Raw genomic sequence first — 26,708 nt, 5'->3', positions numbered from 1 at the left:
TAGTACAGCAACTATTGATAATCTCCTACCTCTTTTGTCTGTAACTCACTATTATTTGTCTATTTGTTTTCCTGAGAAACTATCTTGTAGATAACAATATGTAAAACAATAACCAATTATAATTTCCTACCACTTTGTCTGTAATTTGGTAAGCCCCCCCTATTATTATGTTATCCTTTTACTCTTTAAAAAAAAAGACAAAATAATAAAATAAAATAAAATAAAATAAATATGTGCAGGTGTAAATTGCCCAATGAGTGTAATCATTACATAACCTAAATTGTACCAATAAACAATTAAATTTTTAAAAATGTTGACAGAATTTCTGCTGGAATGGTGTTAAATCTACAGAACATAGGAGGAAAATAGTTACAAGAGAATGTTATCCTGAATTTTCTAGTCCATGCACCCAGCAGGTCCTTTCACTTACTGTTAGGCCTTCTCAGATTTCCTTCATCACTGTTTTATAATTTGCAGGCCCACAGGCCCTGCAAACTTTTAGTAGGTTGTGCTTGTTTCTGTGTTTTAAACTATTACAAATGCTATGTAAAAAAATTTTCCATTTCCAGTCATCTGTTGCCAGTATAAGAATAGTTGATTTTCACGTGTTGACAGTAAGTCCTGCAACCTTGCTACACTGCTAGATTGTTTGGAATTGTCTGCATGTATAATTAGTTTGTCTGTGGAAGGGACTGTTTAATTTCTTCCTTTGTAATATGTACGTCTTTTGCTTGCTTTTCTTGCCTTATTGCCAGCCTGCTAGTACAGTATTGAACAGGAATGAGGAGAATGGATGTCCTTTTCCTTGTTTCCCATCTCAGAGAGAAAACATTCAGCTTTTCACCATTGTGATGTTTGTTTTAGGGTTTTGTTTGTTTGTTTACTGAATGCCCCCATTCAGGCTAATGATGTTCCCTTCTGATCCTGGTGTACTGAGTCCTTTTCTCATGAATGGCCGTTGAATTTTGTCAAGTAATTTTCCTGCACCATGTTATTTAATCATGTCTTCTTTAGTCTGTTAGCATAGTGGATTACAAGCCGGGAATAGTGGCGCATGCCTGTAATCCCAGCACTTGGGAGGCTGAGGCAGGAGAAGTGTTGCAAGTTCAAGGCCAGGTTAGGCTACAAAGTGAGCTCAAGGGCAGCCTAAACTGCATAGCCAGACCCTGTCTCAAAAACACACACACACACACAAAAAAAAAAAAAAAAAACATGGTGGATTACAGTGTTAGAGTGCATGGGGTTTTATTTCCAAGTTTTCATTTTTTTTATTAATACATGTTTGCAGTACATAATTATTACATTCCTTATGGGGAGTTGGTATATGTTAAATTCTTATAAGCCCTAAGTGGTCATGCTGAGATACACAGACATGCACGCATCTTGCCGGATTTGATTTGCTAATATTTTGTTGATATATTTTATGATCATGAACAATAATCGGTCTATAGTTTTCTTGTGTTATTTTGTCTGACTTTGGTATTTTGGTATCAGAGTAATATTGGCCTCATAAAATGATTTGGGAAGTGTTTTCTTTTTTATTTTGTGACAAAGTCTTGGTAAGTCACTAACTTGTCCAGGCTGGGCTGGAACTTGTGATCCTCTTGCCTCAGCCTCTCAGAGTCCCAGGATTCATAGGCGCACAGCAACATGCCTGGCTTGGAAGGGGAAAGCTTTAAGAGGTGAGACCTAGTAGGAGGTGTTTAGTCACTAGGGATGTGCCCTTGAAGGGGGTTAGGAGGGTCTGGCCCCTTTACTGTTTCTCTGTTTCTTTAACTCTTCCACTCTACCACGTACTTCCACCATGCTGAATGGCCTCACCATAGGCCCAAAGACAATATGGCCAACCCAGTATGGACCGAAACCTCCCAAACTGTGAGCCAAAATAAACCTTTCATCTTTATAAGTTGATTATCTCAGATATTTGTTATAGTAATGGAAAACTAACACCTGTATGTTACATTGAATATAAAGTATACGATATACATAGGTACAGATATAGATATTTTTGAGGGCTATTTACATCTCTGGTTACTTGGTTTTTACCACATACTGGATTATATTTTGTATTTTCAGTGCACTTCCTGATGTCAGAAAATAGTCAAACTTAGCACAAGATCATCTGTGGAACAAAGCACCTGTTGTAAGCATGAAGCAATCTTCTTGGAGCAGCTTGAAATCAGCTGAATGTCGTGGCCAGCTTTGGCCTCTTCCAGCCTCACCAGCCTGTCTTTAACAGCTGTCTGGAGCTCCTGTCACTTTTCCTGCAGGGTGTAGTATCGCTCCTGCCCTGGGCCTGCCAGGAGCCTTTGAGTTGTTGAGCAAAGGATGAAAAAGTGGAAAGAGGGTTGCATTAGTGTCTTTTCTCTCCTTGCTGAGTCAAAATACCTGACACCCAGAATTAAGGAAGAAAAGGTGTATTTAGCTCACAGTTTGTGGAGGTTTCAGTCCATATTCAGCTGACTCTTAAGGCAGGGTGGTACATGGCAGAGGGCAACAGTTCATGGCAGCGGAATACAGCAAAAGCAGCAAGAGCAAAAAGGGAGGAGCAGGTGCGAAGAGCAACCTGCTTTCCCTCCCTTACAGTGTATGCAAAGTACCCACCCCAGGGCGGGTGTAGCACTTACACTCATAATCCCAGCATTGGACCATGGATCAATCATAAACTGTAGAAGCCCACCCCATGACTGCAGGAGGCTTTGGGGGGACATCCAGACACAAACCATAACAGTTAAGAACCAACCCTTTGCTCCTGGATGGTCTCTGAGTCACTGAACTTTTTGGAGCCCTGTCTGCTTCATCTGTGCTGCCTGTGTCAAAGTCAGAGCAGTGAAGGAGTCAAGAGCCGTGTGTTGACCGTATCTAACAGCAAATGAAGAGAAGTCTGAGAAGGACCCCAGTGTTAGCATCTACAGAGCAGGTACTGTGTGCTTGGCGCATGCCAGGTGTTTCACACACATCTCATTTAACTCAACACTCTGTCACTACTCCTCTCAGAGGCAGTTATTACTATTGAGACACACATTTAGACAGATGATCTGCATGCAGTTCAGATTGGGGATGCTCAACCTGTACTGCGTTGCCCATATGATAGGCACAGTTGAAGTCAAATCATTCAGGCAAACTAATATCAAGCAAAAGTGGCAAATGGTGACAGCTGGAGAGCCTGGGTGGCGCATATGTGGGGATTCATTGCATTATGCTCCCAGCTTCTCCATTTGAAAGTCTTTTAAAAAGTTAATGGAAGGGCAAGAGAGTTTCCCTCTCACCCCCATCTCCTTTCTAGGGTGCCCCTCTCAGGAGGCCAGCACTGACCCCGGCTTCCTACTCGTCCCTCTGGAGGCACTCGGCTTACGAGGGTGACTGCATGTATGCACACACCTGCACATGCACAGGTCCATTTGCTATTGCTGGTGCCTTGTTGGTTGAACTTTTTTACACTTTTCTAATGAGTTTTTATTATTAACTCATGATTCAGGGTCCTAGAATAGGGACCACCATACACCCACATCCCCCTTCACCACCTGGGAGAAGGACAGGACAGAGGAGAGGTGTGGTAGGGCCAGTTCAGATCTTCTCAGGAAACCTGCTGTCTTCGTTTCTTTCCTCATCATTGAGACAAAATACCCGATACCCAAAGTTAAAGGAAGAAAGGTGTATTTAGCTCACAGTTTGTAGAGGTTTCAGTCCATAAGCAGCTCCCAGGCAGGATGGCTTGGCAGGCAGGTGCTGCGGAGGCAAAATAGTTCATGGCAGGCCGCAGATAGCAAAAAGCAAGGAACGACCGCAGCTCTTTCTGCCCCTTATGTCTTATCCAGGCTACTTAGGGCAGGTAGCACTCACACCCTTAATCCTATCACCCTTGATCCTAGCGTGGCACCATGAATCAATCCCAGTGTCACACACACTAGATCCACCTCTGAAAAAGATACCTCCTCTCTTGGTTACTTTTCTCTCGCTGAAATAAAATACCTGACATCCAGAATTAAGGAAGGAAAGGTTTATTTAGCTCACAGTTTGTGGATATTTCAGTCCTTGGCTGGCTCCAAGGCAGAGTGGCACATGGCAGAGGGCAACAGTTCATGGTGACAGAAAACAAAAGCAGCAAGAGCAAAAAGGAAGGAGCAAAGGAACAAGCCTCTTTCCCTCCCTTACATTGTGTGCAGGTTCCCCACCCCAGGGCAGGTGTAGCACTCACCCCCATAATCCCAGCATTGGGCCATGAGTCAATCATAAACTCTAGAATTCTGTCCCATGACTGCATGAGGCTTTGGGGGGACATCTAGACACAAACCATAACACCACCTATGACTGCATGAGGCTCGGTGGGGACACAAGCCACAGCACCTACCTTTTGCTTAGTAGTCATCCCAGGCTGAGACTCAGGATATAAGGCACAAGGACTTGTACACAGTCTCACAGTCTCACCCACAGGGACATCACTTCTTCCGTGAGGCTGACTGCCATAGACACCCCTGAACCACTTTACAGCTCAATGTTGAGTTGTGGTTTTGAAAACTTTAGAAGCATGGCTGTTTAGAAAAAGCCATTGACGTGAATGCCCATGTGCTCCTTCTCCAGTGAGAGTAATTACAGGTTGAATATCACTTAAATCTTGGGACAAGAAGTGTTTCATGTTTTGTTTTTTGTTTTGAGACAAGGTCTCACTCTGTAGTGCAGGCTGGTCTCAAACTCATGGCAGTCCTTCTGCTGTAGCCTCCTGAGCGCTGAGATTGCAGCTGTGCACTACCGTGCCCAGTGCAAGAAGTGTGTTAGGTTTTGATTTTTTTTCAGATTTTGGAATGTTTGCATAAATGTGATTATCTTGGGGATGAGACCCGAGTCCAAATCAGAAATTCCTTTGTTTCGTGTACAGTCTATAGACTGAAGCTCATTTTATACATCTTTTTAGTGCATCTGTGTTGTGACTGCAACCTGTGGCATCATGTCTGTGCTCAAAGAGTTTTGGATTTTAGAGCATTTGGATTTTGGATATTCGGATTAGGGATGCTCTACCTGTATTTAGTTGCCCAGGACGACCCATAGAGGGCGCCCTCTCGGTTTGATTGCAGCCCTGCAGCCGAAGCTGCAAGAGGGCTGCCACCCTGTGACTCAAGAGATACATGCGTGGCTTCCAAAAGTGTTAACACTTGGGTTCTCTGGCCTTAGCCATTCTTTTTGTTGTTGTTGTTGTCTACAAAACACACATGGGCCCACATTTTGGCTTTGCGGCAGGAAAGGCTGAAAAAGAGGAAAGATTACTGAGGAGGCTCCGTTCACACGCTGTCAGTGAACTTCCGCTGGTAAGTAAAATTCATTTCCAGACCCAAAAGAGACACCTCCACCTGTCCCAACTATTTTGAGGCTGATTACCTGATGAGCTAAAGTTTTTGTACAGATGGAAACTAATTTTTATTTAATACATTAGCACCTATTTTATATCACTGGATTGGGAAGATATCTCTGTGAATCAATCATACTGGTCTTTTCCTGTGATTGGTTGGTTGGTTGGTTGGTTGATTGACTGATTGATTGATTGATTGATTGAAACAGGGTTTCAGTTTGTAGTTCAGGCTGGCTTTGAACTCATTATGTAGCCCAGTCTGACCTTGAACTTGTGGCAATCCTCCTGTGTCAGCCTCCGAGTGCTGGGATTACAGGCCTATGCCACCATGCCTGGCCAGTTGTTATATTTAGGAAGACAAGATTTTATCACATTATCTCTGGATCTGTGTAATAATAAACTATTAAAATAGTGAGTGTGGTCCTTTTATCATCATTATTATTCTTATTGTCTTTTTGAGACAAGGTCTTGCTCTGCAGTTCAGGCTGGCCTTGAACTCACCTGGTAGCTCAGGCTGGCCTTGAACTTGCAGCAATCCTCCTGCCTCAGCCTCCCAAGTGCTGGAATTACAGGTATGTACCACCACACCTGGGTGTGTGGTCCTTTTAGACATTTGTATCATATCAATATATAAAAGTTTAGTTTAGCCAAGTAGAAATATTGTTTTATTAATGTTGAATATGTGTAGTAACTTGGAGTAGACTAAATTTTTTTTGCCATTTAGGCTATGTATATAAATATCTCTTTTCAGCATTTTGAGACTCTTAAAAAATTTGTTACCTTAAAATATAGCATAAATTGCCAATGTGCCATAGCTGTTAAAATCAATTTTTTGTTTGGTTGTTTTTTTTCCCAGTACTGGGATTTGAACTCACCACCTCTTGCTTGCCAGGCAGGCGCTGTGCTGCTGAGCTAAATCCCCAGCCCCTAAAATCAATTTTGCCACTTCAAGGAATTTGTACTGCGAAGTCGCAAAAAAGGTGGGCATTGCCAGATGTGGTGGTGCCCACCTATAATCCCAGCACTTGAGAGGCTGAGGCAGGGGGATCACCGCTGGTTCAAGGCCTGCCTGAGCCGCATAAGTGAGTTCAAGTTCCACCTGCACTACAGAGTGAGACCCTGCCTCAAAAAAAAAAAAGTGAGCAAAATGATTTATATAATTCATGGCAATAACTTATAATATTTATAACAAGGGAAATAACCTAAATATTCATGGAGTCTGAACTAAAAAGCATATGGTACACTTATCAAATGGAAGTTATGAAGACAGAGTAAGGAAGCTTCCTGCATATGAAAGGCATACCGTCTTTGGACTTCACAAGAATTTTTGCAGAATGGTTATAAAGGGAAATTTGAGAAACCAGACACAAACCCCAGTAACTGGCTGGGGTGAGGGGAGATCAGACAGTACTTTCAACTACAATTTTATTTTTAAAAAACTTTCTATTTTGAAATAATTATTCCCAGAAGGTTGCAGACACGATAGAAGAGGTACTTTCTTCCCTTCACCCGGTTCCCCCAACTCTTACAGCTCACATAACTACAGTACCAGGAAACTGAGGCTGGTACAATGTACATGGAGTGTTCTGTGTTATTTTATCACATGTATGGATTAGAATTGTGTAGTCAAGGGCCAGGGATACAGCTCAGCGGCATAGTGCCTGCCTGGCAAGCATGAGGCTGTGAGTTCAATTTTTGGTACCAAAAAAAAAAAAAAAAAAGTACATAAAGAGAATCATAAAGAGAATTGAGTAGTCGCCGCCACAGTAAAAATCCCAAGATCTCTCTTTGCTACCCCACTGAAGCCACTTCCCACTGTCCCTTTCCCTGGCAATCCTAAATCAGTTCTCCATTTCTATAACTGTGTCATTCTGAGATATTATGTAAAAGGAACCCTACAGTGTGAGATGAGTTTTCACCACTTACCACAGTACCCTCAGCATTCGTGCAAGTTGTTACCTGTGGCAGCAGTTGCTCCTTTTTGACTGTTGAGTTGTACGTATTCCACGGTGTGGATGAAGCACCGTTTCTCTGATCCTTCACCTGAGCGTCGTTGAACCTTCGGCTTGTTTCCAGTGTGGGGCTGTTGCGAATGAAGCTGCTGTGAACAGCCGTGCAGGTTTTCATGTGAACAGAAGTTTTCCTTTTTCCTGGGATCCATGCCCAAGAGTACGCTTGTTAGGTTCTAGGATAAGTGTATGCTTCGTTTTTTGAGAAACTGCCAATTTTCCAGAATGCTGTGCCCTTTTACATTTCCAACCACAGTTTTCTTTTTATACAAAATGTTACCGACTACTGTTAACACAGTGGCACTAAGCCAAAGGCACATGAGGATCTGAGACACTTTTATTTTCTAGAGAAATTTAATACGCATTAGATGAGGAGAAAAAGGCAGGTCAAGATGAATCTCTTTGCTGGCCCACAAGGCTCCGTATTTAGCTTCTGAGTTTATCAGAATGATTCTTCTGTCAAGCTAACCTTTTCTAAAGTTTTTTTTTTTTAATTTTTATTTTGAGACAGGGTCTTGCTAAGTCACTAAGTTGCTTAGGCTGGGCTCAGACTGGCTGTCTTCCTGCCTCAGCCTCCCAGATTACAGGCGTATGCCGCCACGCCTGGCTGAGTCTGACCTTTTGTTGGAAGCTGCAGTGAACAACATGTCACATAGGCCACTTGGCTGTGCCTTTTATCTCCGCCCCAGACTTGTACTCTGGCCCCGGGCTGCCTGTGAAGCTCGTGCCTGTTCTGGAATGTTCTGCTCCTATATTTTGAATAATAAAACCACTTAGGGACCTTAGAGAGCCATTCCAGAACCATCCTACTGAGGGCTCCTGTACCTACACACCCCACCCTCAGCACTGGGCTTTACTTGTTAGAGTACAGGGGTGAGGCCACACTCACCCATGTTAGGAATCTGGACCCTGGGGTCATGCTGTCCTGTCCAGTTGCTGAACCTGCATTTCCTCACTTGCATATTTGAGAGCATAGGTAGCAAACCAACAGTATCACCTGACAGGGCCTTTCAGTCACTCTACAGATAGTTTTAGAGCGTCTATGGCCAGCTGAGGGTACGATAGTGAACAAAGATGCGGCCTTAAAGTGCCACAAAGAAAAAGTGTATGTACATTGCTTGGCCCAGTCTTGGGCATGTGGCTAGCTTTTGAGAAATGTTTTTGTTATTATGGTCAAACTCAGTACTTGTTTATGGACTTGAATGGGATATACAGAAGCCAGTGCTACACATTTTGTTTACTATTATATATGTATTTTTTCTTTTTGTGGTGCTGGAGATTAAACCCAGGGCCTTGCCTGTGCTAGGCAAGTGCTCTACCACTGCACTACGTCCCCAACCCTGATCTAGTATATTCCTCATTGTAGTCAGACATTAAATATAAGATTGTTAGGAGCTGTGCTAGTTTCGTCTTTCCTCTAACATCAAATCAGTTACTTATGAAATGCGCTCATTTTGTGCTTAAAACCTAGCATTTCTTGCTTAAGAGTCTCTTGCATAAAACTCTGAAGAAAGACTGTGTTTATAAACTTACAAAAAGTCCCTCACTGAGTGTTTGACTGTTGATCTATTATCAAAAGACTTCCCACAGCAATAAAGGACAATTTCACTGTTTATAAAAGTCAACACATTTCATAAATACTTAATCAGAAATGTAAAATTTAGCGGAGGAAAAACCCTTAAAGGAAATTAATTTTTAAATTCTTGAAAATGCCAAAAAAGCCTGGGGATATTGTTCAGTGGTAGACCACTTGCCTAGCATTGGAAGGCCCTGGGTAGATTCCCGCCCCCACCCCCCAAATAAAGCAAAAAATAAGGCAGCTGAATGGATGTAAAACTATGGAGAAGACGTCTGATTTCAAAGCCAACTGTTCATTCCACAGATTGGTTATGTGTGAACCGGTAAGCAGGTGCTGATCGTTAGGGTACAGAGTGATGGTCAGGAGTGTCTGTTTTGGGGAGCAGAACCAATATGGCAGCCATGGGCAGATCTGAGCGTGTAGAAAAGGAAAAATAATTTTCCTCCATTCTTATAAGTTCTTACTTGGAACAGACTCTTCTAACAAAATACAGGTCAACAAGAGAAAAATAAAGGTTTATTAAGATATATATCCACAGGAGATATTTAGGGAGTGAGTAGTTCTCGAGGTGGCCTTGAGTTCAGCTGATTTAACATTTTCAAGAAAGAACAGTACATTTTTCAAAAGTGAAAAGACGAGGGACTTGGAGTCTTAGGGGTGGTAGGTTGTGGGCAGGTAAAGCAGTGACAGGTAAAGGCAGGTTAGTAAAGCCTGTCCACAGAGAGTCCTCCCTCGACATCTGAGGGTCTACCGTCATCTTACATGGGGAGAAAAGCGAACGGCACACCTTTTGTCTCTGAAAGTCTGTTTCCTGCTTTCGGGCAAGCAGAGTGAGGGCAGAGAGCTTTCCTGCATCTGCTTTCTTGTCAGCTGCCTGCAGCTTCAGTGTCCTTATTTGGGGGATACTTGGGGGTGTCATACCCTGGCCTCCCCTAGAATTACTATAGGGCTTGTTGCGAATGCCCTGCAGGTGAGTTCCGATCATACCACTGCTTGCGGGAGGTGGAGAGGGGGAATTCGGAGCCTCCTGGATGGCCACGGGGGAAGCTGGGCATTGCTCCCCACCAGCACCCGGATAACCACGACCACCTCCAAACAGTAACCGACAGACGCTTACTGCAGTGAATGAACAACTTGTCAGGTAACAGGGACTGCAGTCACTGTTCATCTGCCCCTCGGCAATCTGACACAGTTCCCCAACAACCTCTGTTTAGTCTGAGTTTGATGCAAAACATACCCCTGTGAGCCAGGTATGGCGGCGCACTCTGCGAGGCTGAGATACAAAGATCACAAGTTTGAGCCCAACCCGGAGAAACTTAGGAACTTAGCAAAACTCTACCTCAAAGAAAACAAAAACAAAAACAAAAACACATGCACGTTGCTGGAAGGGACGGAGATGGTAGCTAGGGTCTCTGGAAGCTCTGAGATTCCCGGAGATTTGACTGCGGTCCGAGCTCCTCCACCGTGTTAACCTTTCCAGTAACCCTGGGGCTAGACTGGAGATAAGGAGGCCGTGGGTTTTGGTTGGGGCTTGAAGACAGCCCGGACTTTGCAATAACAAAGGTTAATGTTCTGTCATCTCACAGAGCCATTTCCCCAGGCTGTCCAAAAGCAAACGTTAAGGTGATGAAAATGCTAGAGTCGGGGTTCTGGTTCAGTTGAGAGCCGCTCACCCCCCGGCAGGCACCCTGGGAGCGCCGACCCTCCTCTGCGGCCTGGACCTTCGGAAACGTGGGTTTAGACAGTCAGCACCAATTTAAAGAGATTTGCTTTGTTCTTTTGCGTCTGAGAAAGAGCTGACATTCACAGCGGTGTTTGGGGGTTAATGGTGAAACCAGAGCCGGCTCCTTGCCTCCCTGGAGGGGCAGAGTGAGTCAGATGTTTGCACAGAAGGCTGTGGCGTCAGTTCCACACATCCACGGGCCTTCTGCCTTTACCACTTCAGAGCAGGAAGGTGTACAGCTAACAGTTTTAATTGTCAAACCCTAGCTGCAAACCCAGATCTCTGGATTTTGTAAGAGTGTAGTCTGAGCAGCTTCAAGCAGCGGCCCAGTGGGTTTATTTGTTCCTTTGCTCCGTCATTTGCTTCGTCATTTGCTTCCCTGTGTGTGCTCAAGCTCACATCACGGCCTTGGCCATTTGCTGCCGGGGCGCTCTCACCCTGGCCTTTCCTGCAGGTTTAGTTTAATCCCTGCTCCTCACTGAAATCTGCGGGACTTGTGTCCACCTGTGTCTCCTGGGGACTGCGTAGCCACTCAGAGTCATCATACCTGCTGGAGCTGGTCTGAAGCGCAGTCTACAATTCAGGTGGACAAGAGACGAAACTTTCTTATCTAGATTTCTTTTCTAGTACCAGGAATCGAACTCAGGACCTTGCGCTTGCCAGGCAGGTGCTTGTGTCGCTGAGCTATATCCCGGTCCTGAAATTTTCTTATCTAGAGCCAGGTTCCGCCATGGCTTTCCTGCCATTCCAGCCCTGTCTGAGGTGGCCCAGGGCTTGGACCTCCTTCCACAAGTTTCCACACTCTGGGTCATGTTCCCAGTCTGTTCCCTTATTGACTGGAAGGAAAGGAGAGAAGAAAACAGCAGGAACCAATGCTGAGGATTAATACCGTCCAGCAGTATCCAGGCCAGCTCTCCTTCTTATGATGGTTCTGTGTTTCTAGGTGGGATTTGTAGACATGTTTTTCAAAAGGAGTTTTAAAATGATAAGAAATAACATTCTCTATTGAGTTCAAATTGGACCTGGCACTTTTGGTTTTTTAAATTTTTTAAATTTTTGTCTTTTTTTTGAGAGTCTCGCTATGCAGTTCAGGCTGACCTTGAGCTCACTTTATAGCCCAGGCTGGCCTCGAACTCACAATGATCCTCCTGCCTCAGCCTCCTGAGTGCTGGGATTATAGGTGTGCGCCACCACGCCCAGTGATTGACCTGGAACTTTTGGATGAAGTACTAATATTATTTTCATTTTACAGATCAGAAAACTAAGGCTCGGTGATAGAAGAAACTTTGTTCAAGGTCACACAGCAAGTGCCAAGAACTGGATCTTGACTCCCTGGCTTCCTGGTTCTAGAGTCCAAAACCCGAGTTATAAACTCACTGTATCTCAGCTACTTCAAAAATCCTGCTGCTATAAACTTGCTAGGGTCGGGGCTGGGGATTTAGCTCAGCGGCAAAGCACCTGCCTGGCAAGCGCAAGGTCGTGAGTTCGGTTCCCAGTACCGGAGAAAAACCAAAACCAAAAAAAAGAAACAAAAAAATAAACCTGCTAGGGTCTTTTAAAATTATATTTTTATCCTTATTTTAATCCTGGCTTAGATTTTATACTCTAGTCCTACCTAGCTCTCAGTGGGACTGTGAAACACAGCACCCAGCAGTTACCCTAGCTGTCAGGCCTGAGCTGCAAGCTCAATAAATACTTATTGACGGATTGATTATGCATGCACAGTGATTTTGCATTTTCACTTCTGTATGTGAATCAAATGTGGCAGAAAAAGAAAGATGCTGGAGGCACTGTATTCTCTAAAAAAAAAAAAAAAAAAGAGAGAGAAAGTCCTTCTAGTTCTGCTTCTTTTTTTCTTTGGTCCTCCCATCCCCCCGTACCAGGAATCGAACTCACGACCTTGTGCTTGCCAGGCAGGCACTGTGCCGCTGAGCTAAATCCCCAGCCCCTAGTTCTGCTTTTTGAAAAAATGTTAACCTACTGAGACTCCAACTTTTGGTTCATTCTGGCCTGCCAGACAGTTCCCAGTTTAATTTGCTCTGGGAAGGAGCCCCTGCCAGGTTTGGGCAAAACAGACAGACAGACATTCAGACCTTGGTTTTAAATCCCGGATATTTGCTGTCTGTGTAACATGGACTGGTCACGTAGCTCTCTGAACCTCTGTTTGCTCATAAAATAGGAGCAATAATAGAATCTATTTAGGGAAGGCAGAAATGTCAGTAGGTACTCACTGTCTACACCCGATCTCTGTTAATGAAGTCAACCTCATCAGGTTATTTTATCAATTTAAACTTCCATCTTAAGGTTCTCCTGTAAACTCCTTAAGCACAGGATGCCATCCCTTTGGGTGAAATTGGGAATTCATGTTAACCAGTACAGTTTAAAGCGGATACTGTTTTCAGTTGTGAGGAAGAGAAAATGCTGACTCAGAATGGCTCACACAGTAAGAAAATACATTATCTGAAGGGGTGACGGTTGATCCAGTGGCTCAGGGATGGCAGTCCAGACTCAGACTTTCCTGCCTCTTTTTCAGCTTCCTCTGCGAGTAGCTTACAGGTTCATCAGAGCAGCAGGAGAAAACACCACTACCGGACACAGCAGCGCCCAGGAGGGCCCCCGCTGTGATATCTGCGAGGAACATGTTCAAAACCCCAAGGGGATTTGTGGAAGTATCAATAGTGCTAAAGCCTGAATAGACTATGGTTGTCCTATATATACTACCTGTGAAAAGTCTGACTTGTGAATTAGATAACTAAGAGATTAACTAATAATAAAAGAATTAGAACAGTAGCTTGTAATAAAAGTTATGTCAGTGTGGGCCCTCTCAAAATGTCTTACTGAGGTGAGATATTAGCACCTCGGTATATGATGTTTTTCTCTTAAATTGAGCACTTTTAGCTTTTCACTTACAGGAAGCACTTTTTGGCATATCAGAATTGCTAATGTGTTCTTTGGGGCCGTTATAGTAGACTACGGGTTACCTGGACACACCACACCATAGTACCACAAAGTCACTGGGATAACCAAGATGGCCACGACTTCACTAGCAGGTGGGTAGCATACACTCTGCACAAAGGACCATTCATGATCCGGGCAGGTCAGAGGAGGGTAGCACATGATTTTATAACACTATTCCGAATGCCTGCAATTAAAAATTCATGAGTTGCTTGCTTCTGGAATTTTCCACTGAATATTTTCAGCCATGGCTGACCGTAGGTAACTGAGACTGCAGAAAGTGAAAGCCTGGGTAAGGGGGCCGACTGCCTTTTATTTTTGCGTCCCCTTAGTAGGAGCCAGGAAGTCTTTCCTGGAAAGTTCCCATCAGATCTGTCCTCACATTTTAATGAGCAGAACTGGGTCACATGCTAGAATCTAATGGAATCAGTAAGATGGAATTAAAGCAATTAGAATTTATTTCTGAGCCAGGGATGAGGTGACCTTTTCCTAAGTCTTGTTGGGGAGGATGTTTCCTTGAACAAAATCCAGGATATATTAGCAAAGAAAAACGGAGGGTTGTTTTCACTGCCTCCTCTTCGCCCTGTTCCCTAGGGTATGGGATGACCAAACACACAACCTCTGACTCTGGACAGATGGGGCTGATAGGCGTTTATTAGTTACATGTGCCCAGGGGAGGGGGCGGCCATATGCCCACGGTGGTTGTGCTTGGGAGCAGAGCAAATATCCAGGGTCTTTGGGAGGCAGGCTTTGCGGTATCAAAGGGGGTGAGGTGCCCCTTAGTTCTCACAGGAGGGAGCAGGTTGGAATAACAGCGTGGTCTTCCGTCGCCTATGGGCTTCTCTGCCACTCAGGGTAAGCAGAAACTGTGCCTGCTCCCTGGGCGAAGACAGGCTGACTGGCAAGGGGCCTCATGCAAAGGACCAGGGTAGAGGCAGATCTTGCGGTTAGGCCAATTTTACCAGATGTCAAGGCAACATGTAGTATATTGAATTTTAATTCTTGGCCTTATACTACCAAGATAGATGTGGGTTACGTAATGCAGCCTCCCTTCCTGCTTTCCACAAGCCAACCAGCCAGCCAGCCATCAATCATCATCCACCCAGCCAGCCTCCAGCCACCCGTCCTTTTATCTATGCTCTGCCCCTCCCACTCCTTCAAACAATGGCCCCCAGCCCCACCCTGCACTCCCATAGGCCTGAGGACTGAACCCAGGCACATGCTCAGCGAGCACCACATCCCCAGCCCACGTCTCTTGTTCTTTATGGTGTCCCCTTCATAGCTGTTTGTGAGTGGTCAACACTGGAATCTGTCCTCCTAGTCCTGTTGCCACCTCTTCACCGTTTTCAGCTCTGTACCAGTGAGTAGGTCAACCACCAACCCTAGAATACACTTTCTTCTGTTTTGCTTTGGATTTTGCTAGAACCAACCCCAACCCTTTTTCTTCTCTGCCTATCAAAATTCTATCCTCCCTTGAGCCAAATCACTCATCATCCAGACCTGAGATCTCTCACCTCCCTGAGTTCTGGATCCTGTCGTGAGCCCCAAGCCAGTGCGGCAGCTGCTGCAGGAAAGTATACACCCATGCTGTCGTGCGCGCCACCGCGTGCCTGGGGACCTTTCTTTCATGCTTCGCAGTTACTGCTCATCTTATTTATATCTTCTCACTAACTTCATCTCTAAGTCCCTGAAGGCCAGGGTTCTGCCCTCTGTATTCCTGCATCCCCACTGTTGCCTGGGTTGGACAAGAAACACCCAGAACCCCCATCATTCTCCTAAGGCTCCAGAGACATTTTCTTGCTTAATTTAAATCACCAAATTCCTTTAAGAAATATTTATAATGGAAATACATAAGAAAATTGGAACATAATCTGTAATGAACATGTACCTAGCATCTGGGTAACGTAGAAGGCACTCAATAAAAAAGCGTTGAAATAGTCAATAAACTACCTCAGTGGACTTAGAATTCTGATTGTTATATATTTTAAAGGCTATGTATTAATGGCTATGAAGAGAATGTCTGGGCTTCCAAAAATTATTTTGCTTTCTGGATCTAAGTTTACAATTGTACTAGCTTCAGTCATTTGCATGCAATCTTTTGCCTTTTTATTGTTGTTATCTATGTCCTCTCTGTGTTATTAGTAATAATATATTTCCTCACCTTGATTAATTTTTAGATCTGCTTTAGATCTCAATAATAGCATCTGTGGATCCTGGGGTTGAGCTGCTAGTTTGGAGTCTGTGATTGATTCGTCCCATTGGTTTTGGGCCTCTGGTAGCATATTATGGTGGAAGTGTGTGTTGGAACAAAACTGTTCACTTTATGGCCAGGATGCAAAAGGGAGGAGGAGGAAGGGGTTCCCTCTTTGAGGAAGCACCCGGTAAAACCCTCCCACTACACCCCACCTCTTAAAGTTTCCACCACTTCACAAAATCAGCAAGTTGAGGACCGAGTCTTTGACATCTGGCCTTTCTAGAGCTAAACTATAGCATGTATACTTACAAGGGGTATGTTTCATAGCTTGTAAATTGTGTGTCAAAGAGAAAGGAGGAGGAAGAGAGAAGGGGCAGAAAGGGAAGGGGAAATTAGCCAGGAAGGGGCAGGAAGGGGCTTCTGGAATACTGGTGATGTTATGTTTCTCGATGGGTGTGTTGGGCATGTTCACTTTGTGAAAGTCCATCCAGCTGTTTGCTTATGCTTTGTGGATATTTTTATACGATGTTATATTGTAGGAACAACATTTACTAAAAACAATTCAGCCAATATGAGGACACCACTTCCCTCCACTTATTACTTATTTAATGATACTTAAAGTTGTCTCTTTCCTGTTTATTAGTTTCTATCATTACATCACTCTGCCAACTTAGTTTTACAGTGTTAGGAATTTAGGTTTTGTGTGGCTTTGCTACAGAAAGGGTTATAAAAAGATATATTAGCTAGTCATACGTGTGCCACAAGAACACCAGTGGAAGCCTAATTATTCACAGCAATTATCAACACGGACAATAGTCAGTGTGCAATCAAAATAAATGGAAGCTTTAAGAGGCTTTGTTGGAACAATCAATCTCAAAAAGTCTCCTCTCTCTCAGCCCAGTTCTCCTGCTGCCTGCCAGAGTTTCAATTCTATATTTATCTTTTCAAATCAGCAGCACAGCAATTAGTTATTATAATAAGAGCTACCAATTTATTGTGTGCCGACTTCATGCCAGGCGCTGCATTATTGGATTTTTCCACACTTTAGCATCTCATTTCACTGTCACAACAACCCTGAAAAGGAGTTGTTTTATTCCATTTGACAGCTGAGGAGACTGAGGCTGAAAGAGTTCTGAATGGGCCCAGTCCTCTGGTGCTAACTGACACAGCTCGAGAGCAAGCTGGGTCCCACTCAGTCATCTTGGACCTGACGTCAGGAACAGGAAGTAAATGACATGTGTGAGATGATTCCGAGTCCCCACACATGGCTTTTCACACAGTTACTATAGTAACTTCACTACACGGAGCTCTTGTTTTTTGCTGAGATTTCAATGGCTCCACTGTTAGCCCTTGGGGTATGGAACCCCCATTGTCATCAAGAAGCCCAAGGGACATTTTAGTAGGTTTAAAATAGCCTTCTTGCCTTGTCATCAAACCTTTCATTCCAGGAGCCCCTGGAACATTCAAGGTCCCATACTGTGGCAGCTTCGTAAATGTTATCAGTTGCACTTTGTGTGAAACACAGAAGCTCTCCAAGGTGACTGTAAAGAAGAAAGATCCCTTCCCTTCTGCCCTTCTGCAGCAAAAGACAAACTAACAAGAAGAAAAACATGCACATTGATTTCATATGAACATTTGTTTATATGATGTGGGAGCCTTCGTAAGAAAACAGACCTAAGGCTGAGGCAGGAGGATCGTAGCAAGTTTCAGGCCAGCCTGGGCTACAAAGTGAGCTCAAGGACAGCCTGAGCTGCATACTGAGACCCTATCTCCAAAAGACAACAAACAAACAAATTAAAAAAAAATGAAACAGACCTAAAGAAACAGTCAATCAGGTGTTTTTATACGAGATTTGATGAAATGTGGGTAGTCGTGGTAAGGCCTGAGCTAAGGACAGCAAAGCAACCAAGGCTGGTTGCTTCCTATTCCTTCCAGCACCCCTCCATCTTTGGAGGTGAAGATGGCCTCTTCTCTGGGTAGGAAGAGGGCAACTTCTCACACGAAGAACTTACGACTTGCTTCAGGTGGAGGCCAGAGGGTCCTCCTTCCACCTGCCATCTCGCAAATTCTTTCCGTTTAAAATATTCAGCATCCCAAGGCGCTATATTGAGGGGTGGCATGTCCTAAATTCCATCGTAACACGGCCATGTTTCAGACAGAGTCATACAGAGCTCCTGACGGAGCAGTGCATTGGAGGTGGGGCCGGTGTGTGGGCCCCTCACTGGGCTGAGGGAAGGGTACTCATCTAGACAGCAGGAGGTGTGGGAAGGGAGGCCTTGGGCCCTGGAGAGCCGCAGGCCGGGACGGCCAGGGCAGAACAGGCAGGAGCAGGGCTGTGCTTGTGCTAAACTAGCAAACACATTCGGGGGAGTGCTTCTGATTAGGACGGAGAAGGAGGGCCAGCCAGGGCCGGAAATGTGTTACTGGCGCGCGTGGGAGGGGCGCTGAGCTCTCAAGGGAGGCTGAGAACTCAGAGTCTGGAGTTCTCACGGACCTTTTCAGGCCAGCTGGTGATGCTACAGCAGGACAGCTTTATCCTGGGTGACCCAAAAGGACTCTCAGGGCCAGTAAACTTTTCACGGGTGACGTGTGGAGACATTCGGGGAACCAGAGACAAAAGCCAGAGCTTCTGAGTTCTGGGCCAGTGTGAGATGCGGCCTCTGTAATTACAGTCATAATGGTGAAAAGGACCATGACATCCAAGGCCTTTCTCTCAACGGTGGTGAGAACCAGATTCCTCGTCCTGGCTCCATAGCTCCCGGCGGAATTCTGGAAGCTAATGAAAGAGGAGGTCATAAACAGCAGGTAATTAGGAACCTTATAAAAGAGAAGAATATTCTCGTCAAACGTATTTAAGCATTTCCATGGCTGGAAGAGAGGAGGTGTTGGAAACTGCTGGCTGCAAGGGTCACTTCTGCCCGAGGGGCAGCGGGGGGAAGGGGCTGCTTAGAAGTGATTTCTGAGTTGGGGCAATGAGGGAATAAAAAGCAAGGGGAGGCCATTTATGTGTCCCTAGAAAGCCTCAGGTGGTGAAACCAGAGACAAAGGACCACAGGGGTGTTAATAGAGGGACAGAGAGAAAGACAAGGCAGCGACAGAGACAAAAAGAGACAGAGCCCACCACCATGGTGACAGTGGAGGGGGCAGAGCGTTCCCCGCTTGTCTCCTGGCTAGCCGGGAGCCCCCATGGGGGTGGTTGGAAGGAGCTCAGCACAGGCAGGGGCTGGATCAGCCATGCAACTGGCTGCTTTAGGGCCCCCTCCTCCGGGGTCCCTGGGGCCACCCCTGGCTCAGGAGGGGCTGTGGGAGGTAATGTGAGTGGCCACAGGTGGACTGAATATAGGTTCAGCCCCCATGGGGCCCACTTGGCTCCCACAACAGCTGAGCCTCCCTCTCCTTTGGGGGTGCCTCCAACCTGGGACACCCTCCCACCCTCCCTCCTTTCTGGCCCGGGCACACACTCCTACCTTGAACCCCAGAGGGCTTCTCATTCTGGTCCTCAAGTGGCTGTTTTGGAAAAGCCCCCAAAGACCAGGCTTTCTTTTGGCAACCCTGCTCCACAGTAACCCTAACCCCGCTCCCGGGATTGGGGTTGGGGAGCAGAATTAGAAGGCTCAGGGTGGGTTTCCAACTGGCAGAGGCAAAGCTGGGAGAACAGGGGGCATCACAAGCAGTCACCACAGACACTCATCCTGCTTTCTGCTTTCCGGCAGCATTCCCTTTGCCAGCGCTTCCCCACCTCCCCACCGGCTTGTTTACTGCTCTTTCTTTACTGCTCCTTGATTTCTCTGCTCTGAAAATCTGACCATCCTCTGTCTGCCAAGGTTGTCCTGAACAAAGATTGAGTATATGCAGCCCTCACCACCACATCTCGCTCTAGCTGGCCACGGGCAATTTCAAAACGGAGGGAGGGTTCGTGCTCAGGGGGACAAGGCAGGGGTGGTTTGGGAGCCCCGGGAGAGGGATAAGTAGAGCTAGCAGGGTGGGGGTGGACACCAGGATCCATCTCTCCTCCCTCTTCATCTTGGCCACCCTCGCACTGGGTGCATCTCCAAGCTGGAGACTCAGAAGAAGGGAGCTGTTCCTGAGAGGGTTCCAGGTAAAATGCAAGATACTCCTGTCCTTCCTCCCTTCTTCCCTTCCTCCCTTCCTTCCTCCCTCCCTTCCTTCCTTCTTTCCTTCTTTCCTTCCTTTCTTCCTCCCTTCCTCCCTTCCTTCCTCCCTTCCTTCTTTCCTTCCTCTCTCTCTCTCTCTCTCTCTTTTGTGATACTGGAGATTGAACCAGAGCTCTCACACTGAGCTATACCCCTAGCTCTTTAAACTAAAAAAAATTTTTTTAAGACTAAATTGCTAAGTTGCCTGGGCTGGGCTCCAATTTGGAATCCTCCTGCCTCAGCCTCCCACAGTGCTGGGATTACAAGAGCGTGCCACTATGCCTGACTAAGATGCTTGTACTTAATGCAATGTTTGGGATATACCTATAGTAAAACATTATTCATTGTTTAGCCCAACTCCAAATTTAACTGAGCATCCTGTCTTCATTTACTAAAACCGGCCACCCAAGTTGCTGGTGAACGAGCAGGAGTTTTAGAGGGAAGGGCACGCCTGCAGAGGGAGCAGCGTGCCAAAGACCTGGAGGCACAGGGACCCATGATTCAAACACGGAGCTGAACACTGCTCAGCTGCGGCGTTCAGTACAAGGGGAGGAGAGGCCAGGCCAGATGCACTGAACTGCCGTGCGCTGTTGGGAATGCGCCACTGTGTGAGTCTGTCCTTACTCCAGGGTGCTGTTGGGAGCCCCGCAGAGCCTGCCTCTGCCTTTAGGGAGTTCACAGTCCCCCTGAAAAGCAAGGAGGCCGGGAGCTCCTGTGCACGTTAAAGCTGGGGGACCTCAGCCTCTTTGGGAGGTCAGCAAGCCCTCCCCGAGGAGGGTGCTGTGGGAAGGAAAAGGGGACATGTGTCCAGCAGCTGGGAGAAGAGTGTTCTGGGCACAGGGACAGCAGAATGGAAGGCCCTGAGGGGAACGGGCAATAGGTCCCAAAACAGATGTGGCCGGAGAGGTCGGACCCGGAGAGAGGGCGGGAGGCCGGACGCGAGGGCCAGGAGGAGCCCGTGCCGCAGGGGCTGGACTGGATCCCGAAGGACGAGGCCACTGCGGGAGTGTGAAGCAGGCAGGGCGACATGACCAGCTTTGTGTTCCCGGAGGTGACTCACGCGGAGACAGGGACAGATGGGCGGTGTGGAGGCAGAGAGCACAAGGGAGGCCGGTGAGGGGGCTACTGCAGATGTCCAGGGTGGACAGACTGGGGGCTTGGCGTAGCACGACGCTGGAGCGGGGAAGAGGGAGAGGGAGAAATGGATCCAGCCTGCACCGAGGGGAGACTTGGCAGGGCTGGGTTCCCTGGCACTGGAAGGTGAGGGGGAGGGAGGAGCACGTGTGACTCAAAGCTTTTGGTTTGGGCAGATGGGAGGATGGCGGCACCGTTCGCTGGGCTCTGGGTGCTGGACGAGAGTTATGGTTTGCATATGTGGAGGGTGAGGAGGCTGGTGTTGGACCACGGAGCGATGGGGTGGACGGGGGAGGAGCACGTGCAGGAGCCTGGCTGAACAGTGTTCAAATCTCCTTCCCACGCCTAGCCCTGAGGCCTTCATCACTGACTGTCTGTCCTTGTCTGGTTTTCCCCTCTGTACCATGGGACGGTGAAGAGACTGCCCTCAGAGCTGTGGCGATGGTGGGGTAGCGGCCTCCAGCATCCACCTCCTGCCGCTCACAGCCTCACACAGTGCTGCCCTGCGAGACAGAAATAAAAAGGGCATGTGACTTCGGAGGCTGAGTTATAAAAGACATGGTGGCTTCTGCCTTGCTCTCTTTTAGGTCAGTGTCAGCTGGCACTTTTCAGGAGAGGCTCATGGGACAAGGAACTAATATCTTGGGCTAAGCCATGTGGGTGATCTTAGGCGCTAACCCCCAAGCCTGCTAATAACTGCAGCCCTGGTAAGAGCTCCATGGCAGGTTGATGAGACACCCCGAGCTCCTTCTAAGTTCCTGATGCCCAGAAGCTGGGGTAATAAACGCGTGTTGTTGTTCTGAGGCCCGAGACAGCTGATGTGGAGAGCAAAAGCACTCAGCATGGCGCCAGGCTGTATACCGTGCAGGACCTGCAGCTCTGGAGCTCAGGAGAGGGCTGAGCCGGAGGTGTGGGTCTGGGAACCTTTGGCTTAGAACAGTAATGGATCCACGTAAGTGGCCGAGCCAGTCCGCAGGGAGCTGTAGACAGAGGGGAGAGGATGGTGTAGGACAGACACTGGGCATAAAGGGTGGGAAGAGCAAAAGGAGCATCTCCAAGGGTCTGAGAGGAAGAGCAACAGAGGAAGGAGGGGACATCCTGGGACCCCAGGCAAAAGGCTGTCCTAAGAGGTGTGAGCAGCTGCTTCCCTGCAGAGCAGTCCGAGATGCGGAAGGCCCAGGAGGTTCTTTCAGGTTTAGCATCAAGAAGGGTCCTAGTGCGCCTAGCAAGACCCATTTAGATGGAAACCAGGTATAATATTGTGGGACGGGGCCTCCGTGGGGAGGATGGCAGCTAAAGAAGAAAAGAAGGCACAGGGCATTAGTGCCCACCCCCATCCTCCTGACACTTGGTCAGAGGAGAAGGCTGCAGAGTCCTGGGGCTGTGTATTTGATCCTGGGGAAGGGGGCTGTGCAGAGAGAGAGGAGGCTGGAAGGTCTGAGTCTAGAGAAGCTAAAGAGCTGGAAATGGATGGATGCAGAGCTCAGGAAGGTGTCACCTGGACAGGGGCAGCATTGCTCAGCCATCTTTGGGGGAGAGGACAGGGCAGGGCAGGGCAGGTAAGTCCAATCCCACCGCAGAGGCACGTTTCCTGACGGTGGGCAGCCAAGGTCCACCGACCTGCAGTGAAGGGGTAGGGACTCAGACCTCCGGGTTTCGTTCCCACCAATCGTTTTTGTCCAACTGTGGCTTTGTCCTTTGCCATCCCAGAACCTTCAGAGGTGCTTTTTTTCCTATGACATGTACAGCTGCCATAGTAACAGCCCCTGCCAGGAAGCCGTGCCATCTTTCACCACAGGAACTTGGATAATTGGAGGCTGCCTAGAAAAGAGAGGCCCAGGGACTGGGGCTGCAAACCCCATAGACTGGCAACCCTGAGCTCTATGTAGTAAGATACCTTCCAGGGTAAATGGTTTCCAGGCTGAAACCCCCAACCAAGAGGTCTAGATGCTTGGGAGGGGAATCCTATAGAACATTCAAACTACAGAAAACCCCACTCTTAAAGCAGCTGCTGTAGTGAAGAGATATATCATTCTTAATTTGTTTTATGAGGTTCAGGCAACTCTGATAGAAAAACCACACCAGGAGAGAATAAGGTAGGAAAATAGTAGGAATATCTCATTTCTAAATGTGGATGCAAACATCCTAAATAAGATATTAGCAAGTGGAATCCAGCAGTGTATTGAAAAAATAATATCTCATCAAAGATGCATGTAGGTTTAATAAAATCTGTGATTGTAATTATATCAGAGAGAAAATCTCATATTTGAGATTTTCCCAGTTCATTACCATTCACAGTAAAGCAGCATAACGCATCCTTACTCTGATAAAGGTTTATCTATCAAAGTCTATAGCAAACACCATATTTAATGGCGATGCTTTTGAGGCAATAAAGAACAAGACAGAAATGTTATCACTGGGTGCTATTGAACACTGTGTAGGGAATTTGGCATCAAAAAAGCCAGGAAAATGAAATACAGCAAAGACTCTACAGGAGATAAAGTGTCCTTACCTGCAGACCAATGATTATTTACATGGAAAATTCCAGAGAACCTATAGACTTGTTAGAACTGAAAAAGACTTCATTAAGTTTGGTAAAGACTTATACAAAAACCAACTGCATTTCAATAACTATCAGTAAATCACAAATTTGCAAATATAGATACCTGTAGTGGATTGATAACTGGTGGTCAACTTATAACCTCCAGCTGAACTGAGTAAGCGTGGTGCTGGGTGTGGGAGGCCCACCTGGGGACTGTTGCCAGCAGCATAAGAGGCAGAACTGGACAAGAAGTGAGGCTGGCGGGAGCTGAAGGAGAAAGACTGTTGGAGCTTGTAGAAGCTGTAAGGAGGTGTTGGTTGTTTTGGAGGAGCTCGTCATGTTGGCTTTCCTGATGAACTTGGCTGTTTTCATCCTGCAAGGAGCTTGGGATCTCGCTGGCACTGAGAATGGCTTTGTTGCACTTTGGGGGAGCTCTGGTCCTCGCTCTGAGCATTGCTTCCTGGCTCCAGAGGGGAAGTGGTGCACTGCCAGTCTCCTAGAGAAGCTTGTTGTGTTGGCTTCCCTGATGGGAATTCGGCCATCTTGATCATCGGAGGAGCTCGGGACCTCACTGTTGCTGAGGACGGCTGTGGTACCTTTTGGGGGAGCTCTGGTTCTTCTGAGCATTGCTTCCTAGCTCCAGTGCAGATCCTTCATCCTGCTGGCACAGACTTCCTAGATTCCACCACTGACCTTTGGGCCTTCGCAGTACAGATCCATGAAACAGGCCTGCATGAGACGTTGTTGTGCTATCTGGGCCTCCAGTTGGATTTGTGGGAGGCATTGTTATGGGCTCTAGGTCTTCAGCTGGACTCACGCAGGATATTTCCGTGGGATCCAGGCCCTCAGCTGGATTCCTTGGTCGTAGCGTGTGGGCAGATTTCCTGCACTCTTTTGTATATCATTCTTCAGGTGATTATTATAAATAATCATATAAAATGTGTGTCCTGTATTATATTGTTCCCCTTACAAAAGTAACTCCCAAACCAACACAATATCTATAAAAACTTCAGATAGAAAGGAATCACTCAGATATAATCACCAACGAGGTTAATCCCTGTCAGTCTTTATTTGGGGAAATAGAAGCATTAGAGGGGGAAAACAACTCTTTCAAGAACAACAGAGGCAATTCTGGATTTTCAGTGGCATCAAATGCTGGAAATCAAAGTCTTAAGTAATTTCTGTGTTGTCCTCTTGTTAAAAATATGTGTAAAACTTTTCAGACCAGGCGCCAGGCATGGTGAGGCCACATAATCCCAGCACTCAGGAGGCTGAAGCAGGAGGATTGCAGAGTTTGAGGCTAGCCTGGGCTGCATAGTGAATTCGAGGCAAGCCTGAACTACACAGCAAGACTGTCTCAAAACAGGACAGCTCAGTAGTAGAGAATGTATTTAGTTTGAGAGGTTCAGGGTTCACTCCTTGGACCACACACACACACACACACACACACACACACACAATCTCCAAAAACTCACTGTATTTTTATTTTAAATTTAACATCTATACATTCTAGAAAATAAAATCAAGACCAACATTAAGGAGTAATACGGCCAGGCATGGTGGCGCACGCCTGTAATCTCAGCACTCGAGAGGCTGAGGCAGGAGGATTGCTGCGAGTTCGAGACCAGCCGGGGCTACAAAGTGAGGTCAAGGCCAGCCTGAACTGCATAGTGAGACCCTGTCTCAAAAAGGGAAAAAAAAAAAAAGTAATACATCACTAATATTCCCATCCCGTTACCTACAACATTATGATCAAGGGTTTGATGATTTTTCCCTCAAAATTTTTGTCTATGTATATTTATGTTTTTAAAAACAAAACTGGGAGCTTGCCATGGTGACACACATGCCTGTAATCCCAGTACTTTAAGGCTGAGGCAGGAGGATTATAAATTGGGAGTCCAGCCTGGGTAACTTGACTTAGAAGACCCTGTCTCAAAATTTAAAGAGGGCTAGGGGTGTAGCTCAATGCAAAGGCCCCCGGGTTCCATTCCCAGTTCCTTAAATGTAAAATAAAAATAAAACTAGGAGTCTGAGATGTAGCTCAGTGACGGAACAAATGTTTAGTATGCTTGAGGCCCTGGGTTCAATCCCCAGCATGGAAGGAAAACAAAACCCGAAAAGCCGCACTCCTCCAAATTAAGATTATACCATGTATACTACTTTTTTTGCTTTTGTTTTGTCAGTACTGGGGATGGAACTCAGGAACTTGCGCGTGCCAGGCAGGCGCTTATGCCACTGGGCTATATCCCCAACCACCATGTATACTACTTTATATACTGATTATTTTCACATACATTTCCTTGTAGCGTCACCAGTATTTGTGACTACGTCAATGCAGTACTCAGTTAGGTCGGCACGTACCTAACATAATCTATCAATCTGAGGTTTTGGAGAAAATCAAGTATCAGTATAGCTGTGATGCTCATATACTGACAAATATACATGCGAACCCAAACCCAGGTGAGCGTCTAAGGCTAGCTTCTCCGGTGGAGAAGGGGCAATGGCAACCCCGATGTCATACAGCTGGTCCCTCCCGGAAGGGGACAGCGGTCTGGCCAGCTGGAAGCGAATGGCCTTTGGGACAAAACAAGCGAGCTCGGAGGCATGGCTGATTCCTCATCCTCGCAGCTGCGGTCCCTTTCTGGAAGCATGGGTAGCACCCGCCAGCCTCACCAGGGCGACCTTCTCAGGCATCAGGGCCTCTGCCCGTATCTCCATCGGGCTGCCTTTCTCTGCTGCCCAGCAGGCTCGACGGGGGCCCCGGGCGCTGTCCCTCCAGCCCTCTTTGTAGGGCGATCGCCCCAGCAGGGCGGGCGCCCAGGTCCTCCCGGCCACGGCGTGCAAGGCAGGGCCCCTCGCCTGGTTCTCCAGCCAGGTCTTCTGATCAGTCCCTCTCAGCACTCTGCTCTTTTCATTCTGTCCCCTCGCTGCTTCTTGAGTCCTGGTGGCCGCTGTCCTCCCCACCTTGACGTCGCGTGGGCGCCCACGCACGCCTATGAACCGAGCGGGAGAACCAGCGGAGGACGCCCTGGCGCGCGGACGCACGTGAGTGGGCCAGGGGCGGGGGCGGGGCC

The 26,708-nt window shown here is 46.8% G+C and overlaps 1 long non-coding RNA gene across 1 annotated transcript in view; it reads left to right on the top strand.

Moving 5' to 3' along the window:
- LOC102007578 overlaps positions 1–2,343 on the top strand; it is a 4,377-nt gene extending 2,034 nt beyond the window's left edge. The window contains exon 2 of the long non-coding RNA XR_001234556.1: positions 2,077–2,343. This is a non-coding gene — a long non-coding RNA (uncharacterized LOC102007578). The remainder of the gene's footprint in view (positions 1–2,076) is intronic.
- Positions 2,344–26,708: the final 24,365 nt, after the last annotated feature.

This window comes from Chinchilla lanigera, unplaced genomic scaffold, assembly GCF_000276665.1.
Source record: "Chinchilla lanigera isolate Chin_1 unplaced genomic scaffold, ChiLan1.0 scaffold00029, whole genome shotgun sequence".
In the NCBI taxonomy this organism is placed as follows: Eukaryota; Metazoa; Chordata; class Mammalia; order Rodentia; family Chinchillidae; genus Chinchilla; species Chinchilla lanigera.
The sequence above is the reverse complement of the archived record's forward strand: the minus strand, read 5'-3'. Positions and strand labels throughout refer to the sequence as shown.